Source organism: Antrostomus carolinensis, unplaced genomic scaffold, assembly GCF_000700745.2.
Source record: "Antrostomus carolinensis isolate BGI_N321 unplaced genomic scaffold, ASM70074v2 scaffold15020, whole genome shotgun sequence".
NCBI classification, from domain to species: domain Eukaryota; kingdom Metazoa; phylum Chordata; class Aves; order Caprimulgiformes; family Caprimulgidae; genus Antrostomus; species Antrostomus carolinensis.
In genome coordinates this window covers 5,595-12,953 of record NW_010290664.1, presented here as the reverse complement: position 1 = coordinate 12,953, position 7,359 = coordinate 5,595, and the positions used below count along the sequence as shown (strand labels likewise).

The 7,359-nt window shown below is 46.1% G+C and overlaps 1 protein-coding gene across 1 annotated transcript in view; it reads left to right on the top strand.

Moving 5' to 3' along the window:
- The window catches only part of LOC104529678 (microtubule-associated protein 6 homolog), a gene marked incomplete at its 5' end in the record, with an annotated part of 14,404 nt that overhangs the window by 5,890 nt on the left and 1,155 nt on the right, over positions 1-7,359 (top strand). The gene's annotated exons all lie outside the window — the stretch shown is intronic.

Below are 7,359 nucleotides of genomic sequence, written 5' to 3'. Positions count from 1 at the left end.
CTAATTTGTAATATGTGTTGCTTTCCTTTGTAAAAAAAAAAAAAAAAAAAAAAAAAAAAGAAATGTTTTGCTTTTTTTACCCTGTGAAAGTTCCTGTGCTGTCTATTGCTCGCTTTCTCATTTCCACTGTATTGTACTGTTACTCCTTTCTGCAAAATGGTGCTAAATGCTGACTGAGCTCCTGTTTTCTGACTGCTTCGCACACCGATCACCTGCTTCTTCATTTGCAATGCAGCTGGTGTAAAAAAACAAACAAAAACCATGGCTCCCATGAATTCCACAAACTCTTGCCTCTTGGAGGCAGATAGGAAGTGTCTAATTAATATTTTGTGGCCTGGGTTTGGTTGCGTATGACGAATTGTCTCTTGTAATGTGTTAAGCACACCTCCTCCTGGTGCTTTTTCATTCTTGCTGTTCTAATGAGAATGATACACACACACACACAAACACACACACACACACGAATTAATGTATAGCCAATTGATTGTGACGTGCTTGTGATCTTTGCTTGCTCAAAAGGGTTTTGGTTTGTTTTTTTTTTTCCTTTTCCAATGATAAATAAATGCTAAAGATGAATACCACCTCCTTGATCTTGTTTTCTCAATAAGAAGCACAATTAAGTGAAAGAAACGCCCTTCCAACTGTTAATCAGCTTTGTGTTGCTTAGATCTGCCACTTCCATGCCTGCTCTAGGGACAACTGAGCTGTCACAGTCTGGTGCCCTTTAGGTGGTTCCTCACCTCAGACTGACGTGAGAGCCAAGACTTTGCAAATGGGAAGAAGGACAGTGAAGTCATGTGCACGGAGCAGGTAGTTTGGTTTTATTTTCTGTACATACATCATGTCAAAGCAGAGGGTTGGTGTGGTGAGTGCCCTGCAGCACCATGCTCATGTCCACATCATGCTGGACCAGGGAGCAGAAACCAAGACCCATCAAGAGCTGATGGGAGGGGAGGTGCTGTGGATGAGGTCGTTTTATTAAACACTCTTTTCCAACTGCCTACAGCTTTTGTTTTGGCCTGAAACCACCTGAAAGATCCATGAGAGGGGACAAGTGGCTATAAATCCTTGTTAAAAGGAGGTGATAAGTTCTTGAGTTGAGCACTTGCAGCTTGCTGCAAGCCTGGCCACTGTTGACCAGACATTTGGCACTGTCTGTGGAAGTGCAAAGCACTGATTTTACATTGATGAAAGCTTTTGCTATCTGAGGAGAATGATGGTTGCAAAGAAAGCAGGGCTGAGGGCACAATTTTATTTTTAATTATGAACCCTAATCTTAATTTAATCTCTTTTTTCTTTTAATTAGCCTGTTAGCTCCTACCAGTAATTTTTCTTTTTAATAATGTTTTCTCCTGTAATGAATATTCCAATAACATCCCCACCAGCCTGGGGAAATTGTTTGCATTGGGGTTGTATTTTGAAATTTCTCCTCCAACGAAGCTCTGCTGACTTCCACAGAGCACCAACCCTTTTCTGCCTTACCATTTCTGGGTGCTATTTCTCCTCCTTGCCTGGTTTACAAATAACTTTCTGAATTTCTTCCACCTGTGACTACATGCTAATAACAGTGCTGCTTTCTGATGTCCTGCAGTATCACTCTGCCTTCCCTCTCTCCCTCCCCGCCAGCTTCATCCATTCATCAATCACACATAATTATATGAGCTTCAAAGTGTTTCAGCTGAGCTGTAGGACCAGGGATTTATCATCTCTCCCCTCCACACCTGGTACTGGAGAAAAATTGCATTGTTAAAAGATCAGTCATTGATGGGGCTTATCCATGACTATCCATGTTGACCAACAAGATGTTCCTCCCATGACACAAAGATATGAGGTCTGTTGAACTTGCTAAGGATTGCAAAGCCTAAAGACCCAGAGGGGCAGGATGAATTTCTAAGAGACACTAGGACCTACTGGGTTGATGACAGATGTGGGGACCTGGGCTCTGGTCTTTAGCCATTGCTGTCTGAACCTGCTGTTACTGACTCACTCCTTAGTCTTTGCTAACTCCTTAGTGACTGGCACTGCCCACCTTTTTCCAAGGTTTTTTGTGAGAATGGTGTCTGTGCAAAGCACCGGAGCTGGGTTACTAAAGATGAAATGCTTTGTTTTAGAAAAGAATTTAGTGTGGAGGTGCTGGCTGGAGTGAAAATAGTCCTAATTGTCACTGTTGGTGCCTGGTGAGGGGACAAGGAGGGGAGAGGAAATATTGGCATATTGAATTTCAAGAGTCAAGTCTGCTTCTCACACTCTTAATAATGGAGTACCTGAGTGCAACTTTGGAGGGAAGTCACTTTGCACAGGCTGTGAGCAGCCCTGTGAGGGGTTCTTTATTGTGAGGGTGCCAGAGCCCTGGGACAGGCTGCCCAGAGAGGTTGTGGAGTCTCCTTCTCTGGAGATGTTCAAAACCCACCTGGACACTTTCCTGTGCAACTTGCTCTAGGTGAACCTGCTTTGGCAGCGGGGTTGGACTAGATGATCTGCTGAGGTCCCTTCCAACCCCAACCATTCTATGATTCTGTGGGTGATTGGCATGTTTCTGATTTTAATCAGTTGCTTTCAAATGTGTCATGTGCATGGGTAGATGAAGAGGTTCTTGCCTGATGCTCTCCAACCCTCCATCCCATTCACTACATCAGATGGGAACTTAAATGTCTTGGGAACAGGACTGAGATTTTCTGATTTTGACACTTCCAAGACTCTGAGCTTCCTTTGAAAACCTCAGTGATCATTATTACATCCCTGACTGGTAAAGTCAGGTCAAAGGATGAGTATGGACATTTCATCAGCTGACGTGTCAGCCCTTATACAAAGGCAGTCTCTTGTGTTGCAATATCCTTTGAGTTTAGAGTTTATTTAGAGATATGCCAGTGCAGGAGAGAGAGGGACTTTTTAAGAAGATATCTCTGTCATAGCTGGTACCTCCCAACATTTGCAATATCCTTTGAGTTTAGAGTTTATTTAGCGATATGCCAGTGCAGGAGAGAAAGGGACTTTTTAAGAAGATGTCTCTGTCATAGCTGGTACCTCCCAACATCCAAGGAATAACCACCATCCCCAACAGCAACAGTGACATCAAATAAAGAAGAAGAGGTGTAGAGGAAGAAGAAATTCCCCAGTATGAATGTGATGACATGGCCATGTTCAACAATAAGGACACTTTCTTTCACACAGTTGGAAAATACTGTGATATTCAGACATGGGCTTCAACTCTTCGTGTTTCCAGCAGTGTCATGGTAAGTTTGATCCAGTTGGGGATTTGACAACCCACTTCCATTTGCCCTTATTCACATGAGCTTGCTGGGTTGGGAGCAGTTTCACTAATGCCACTGGGTCTACTCACAAGCTCTGTGATGAGGGATAACAGCTCTGAGTACTTCAGGACTGGTGGTTTATAGTGAACTATGGATTGCTTGTAAACAGCCTTAATTTCTGTTGCAGGGTGCCTTGGAAACAGCTCCCTAATCATGATTGTAAGGTGGAAGAGATGTGAGCTCAAGGATAAAAGAAAAGCCTGCTAATGGATTGAAGGCATTTTTATACCTTCGAAAACACCAACTTTCCCTGCAGGGAATCTGCTCCACAGAAACCAACAGCAAGGACCAGTCACCAGAAAAATAATGGATGAGAAGCAGTGACAGATCTTAGCCATACATAAGACCACCGAGGAATAATAACCATTCCTTCAATGGCAGCAGCTCAACAATATGAGAGATGGAAAGGAACAAGCATTTCTGAAACCCCCTTGTTATCATCTGCCCACCTCCCACCCCAAACCTAGCCTGAGACATGCAGCAACCTCAAGCCCCTGAGCAAAACTAGGTCTTTCCATATCTCCTTGGGGAGCCAGAGACCTGCATGCCCTGCCTGGCTCTGAGAGAGGTCTGGAGAGCTGGGTCACAGCAGAGGGTGAGGAACACCCTGTACACCATGTGGTGGAGGGAATCTTACCACACAATGGCTGTGGCACATGGATCTGTCCTCATCAGTTAAACAGCACCCAGGAGCCCTTGGTGGTGCCAGTACCTGATGTTCAAGACAGGTAAATCCTGAGAGTAGTCCCTGGTCATCAGATTGACCTGCTCCTTGGCCTGGTTCAGGATTTAGTACCCAACTGGTGACCAATTTAGCTGTGGCCACCTTGTTTGGAGCCAAGAGATTTATCAGCAAGGACACAAGCCATCAAGGCACCTTTAATGAAATAGGTAGTGCTCTGGATTTGCAGGGCAGTAGATGTCCTTGCCCCTGTTGCACCTGCTCCCTCCCCTCTCCCCAAGTCTCACTGCTGATCAGACTTCTCTGTCCCTGTTGGCTCTTCCCCATGCAGTCCTCAGTGCCCTCACCACCCCATCAAACCCCATCTGCCCATCATGCTGCTATTCCTTCTTGCCTTCAAAATAATTTACCTTCCTTCTTCCCTGCCAGCTTTTCCATGTCTGTCCCACAGCTGCTTCTCCAATCCTTTGCTTTCTCCCACCTCTTTGCCTCCACCACCTTTCCCCTCCACATCATCTTAAATACCCAGGCCTATCAAGGACCTTCTTCCCATCCTCCCCAAGTTACTGTCTCATGTCCTGTCTCTCTTGGACTGTAAGCCTTTTGTCCTTGCCTGTACTATGTGATAAGGCTCACCACTTAGAATAAAGAATACCTCACCTACTTTTTCTCTCTCATTTCTTGGTGTGGCTTCAGTAGATGTGTCTGCAAATGCACTCTGTGTCTGTCCTCGTGGCTAGTTCAGCAGTCAGTCTTGCTGCCACAGCTCTATTCATAGTCTTTTGAGGTGACTCTACTCGTGTTTTTGTTCCTTTCTTTCTTTTTTGTAGCCACAGAGATAAGCTTTGTTGTCTGTTTAGGAACCTGGTAGATTCAGAGCTGCATGACCTTCTCTCCTCTTCAATTCTGGTGCATCTGATAAAGAGGTTGGCTTTTCTCCAGCTTCATGCAGAGATGTCCTAGACTGGCAGGTGGTTCAACATATGCAAAAACTGAGGAGAATGAAGGAGAAATCTTGTAGCCCAGAAGAGAAACAGCTGATGGTAAAAGAACTGCATTTCCCAGCGCAGTGCAGAAAAGAGTGAGCAGAAGAGTATCAGTGGAAACCCAAGCAGATGCATCTCTCGGGGAAAGAAGCAGAAGCTGGCTTAGCAGCAGGCCATGTTTCAGAGATGGTTGCCCAGGAGGCTTCTTGTGGTTCAGAAGGTGCCTTGAACATCTGCTTTCTTCATCCCAGGCTAAGACTAGACCTGCCCGTGGTCCCTTCAACCTGTGAGTACAGCAGGGACCCAATTGTGACTAAGCCCAGGTGGCTCCTTGCTGCCTCCTTGTCCTAATTTATTGACTGAAGGTGCTAGTTTGGTCTATGTTGGCTGGAGCTATTGGTGCACATGGAGATGGTGGTTCTTCCTAGAAGAACTCACAAACTCACAACAGCTCCCAGATAGTTAAACTCTTTTGAATGAAGATAATTTGGAGAAGAGGATAAACGTCATCAGCTCTTTTTGATAGGAGGCCAGCAAAGCATCAAGAACCTGAATCCACAGGGGAACAGGTCTGATTTGTGAGCAGGCCCTCCACATCTGTGAAGGAACAGGATAATGTTGCTAGAACCCATCACCATCAGAGGCAAGTTTAGACCCCAAGTCACAAGATTCCGGCTCCCTGTTGTTACATCAAGACCAGCAAAGAGGAGACTGTGCTACATGTGCTCATGCTGGTCATCCATTGGTTTTTTCCAGACATGTGCTGCCTCTGGGAAATGAATCCCTGATGAATTTCATACTCTTTCTGCATCTCTCGCTCAGACATAACCCGAGTAATGATCTGTCACCTCCAATTCATCTCTTCTGCATTTCTCACCTTGTCACATCATGTAATTAACCCAACATTTTGCCACCAGCAGCCCTTGTGAGGGCAAAGATCTCCAAATTCTTTCCTCGCTTGGCTTAGACAAAGGTCATTTATAAATGTTGCTGCTTGTGCATTAGGACTTGTGACATTTCAGGATCAGGCTTTCTTTACAACCCTGCAATTTGCACCTTCACAGCTCGCTCTTCCCAAAGCTGGTACCCAGGGCTAGACCTCACTGTGCATCTCTGCAGAGAGCAGCTGGGGCTGTTCTTCTCCTGGTGAGAGGTTGTGCAATGCTGTGCTGTCCCTGGATACCAGTTCCTGGGGAAAATAATATAATTACCTCCCCCTCACACTCCTTCCAGTTTAAAACAGGGTTGGAATGAGCTTCACTGGGAAGGACAACCACACAATTATCTGTATTCAATGCAAACAAAGAGGAAGCCAGGGGATGGGGATGGGACACAGCCTCTTTGTCCTCCAGGAGACTGGGTCTTAGCCAGCCTGCAACACATGGCTGAACCATACACACACTCATGAGAAAAGATCCAATGGATTAAGATTAAGAAGTAGCTACCATGCAAACATGCACCAGCTTTCTTGGCTCCTTCAACAGAGGTACCACACCAAGGCTGCTGAGAAGGGTGAATTCCCCTGGTGACTCTAGCAGAGGCAATGGAAAAATGTTGATGGAGGGTGATTTCAAACAGTTTATGTTGCTCCAGTGAGAGATGATCTTTGTCTTTCAAGCTCTATTCTGAAATGTAAGGCAGCAGCAAGAGCAGGGTTGGACACCAAGGAAGATGTGGGATTAGTCTGGTGTTGACCCCTCTACAACCTGGATCATCACGTATGCACTGGCATAGGAAGACCTGAGCTCAGGCCTCACAGTTACTGCATCCACCCTTATTAGATCAGATGTGAAGACATCTTAGAGGGGGCGCTTGGCATCTGGCGTAGCTGCTGGCAGCCTTCAACCTGCCCAGCTTGCATATGCAAGTGCCCTTGAGCACGGTCTCCACTGGCAAGGATGTGAAGGCATCTCCAGCCTTCTTCAGAAACCAGGCAATGGATTCTGTCTCAGCAGATTTCTGTGCATCAGCAGGATGGACCTGGTCTTTCCTGACAGTGGGGCATCTTTCCAAAGAGGAGCTGTCCTTCATTTTCCCCTAATCCCTTGGCTTAGGGTGCTGGGCTCACCTCATTCCCATAAGAACTGGTAGGTTGGAAGGACTCACCAGTTTTCCTACACTGGGGACACAAGGGAAAGGCCACGCTGACCTCTGCCAGCAGCTTCTGGCAGAACATGTCTCTTCATTGTAAGCAAGAAGGGCAAGACAAAGGTGAGTACTTGAGCAAGAGTTGTCCTGCCAGGGCTCTCCACATGGTCCTGCCCCATGAGCCTCTCACACAGGGATGGTTAGACACACGTGTCCAGGTTGGAATGGTGTCATGGGCCAAGGAGATGGCAACCAGCACCTGTTCTCCTGGCCTTGGTGTCAGCCTCTCCTT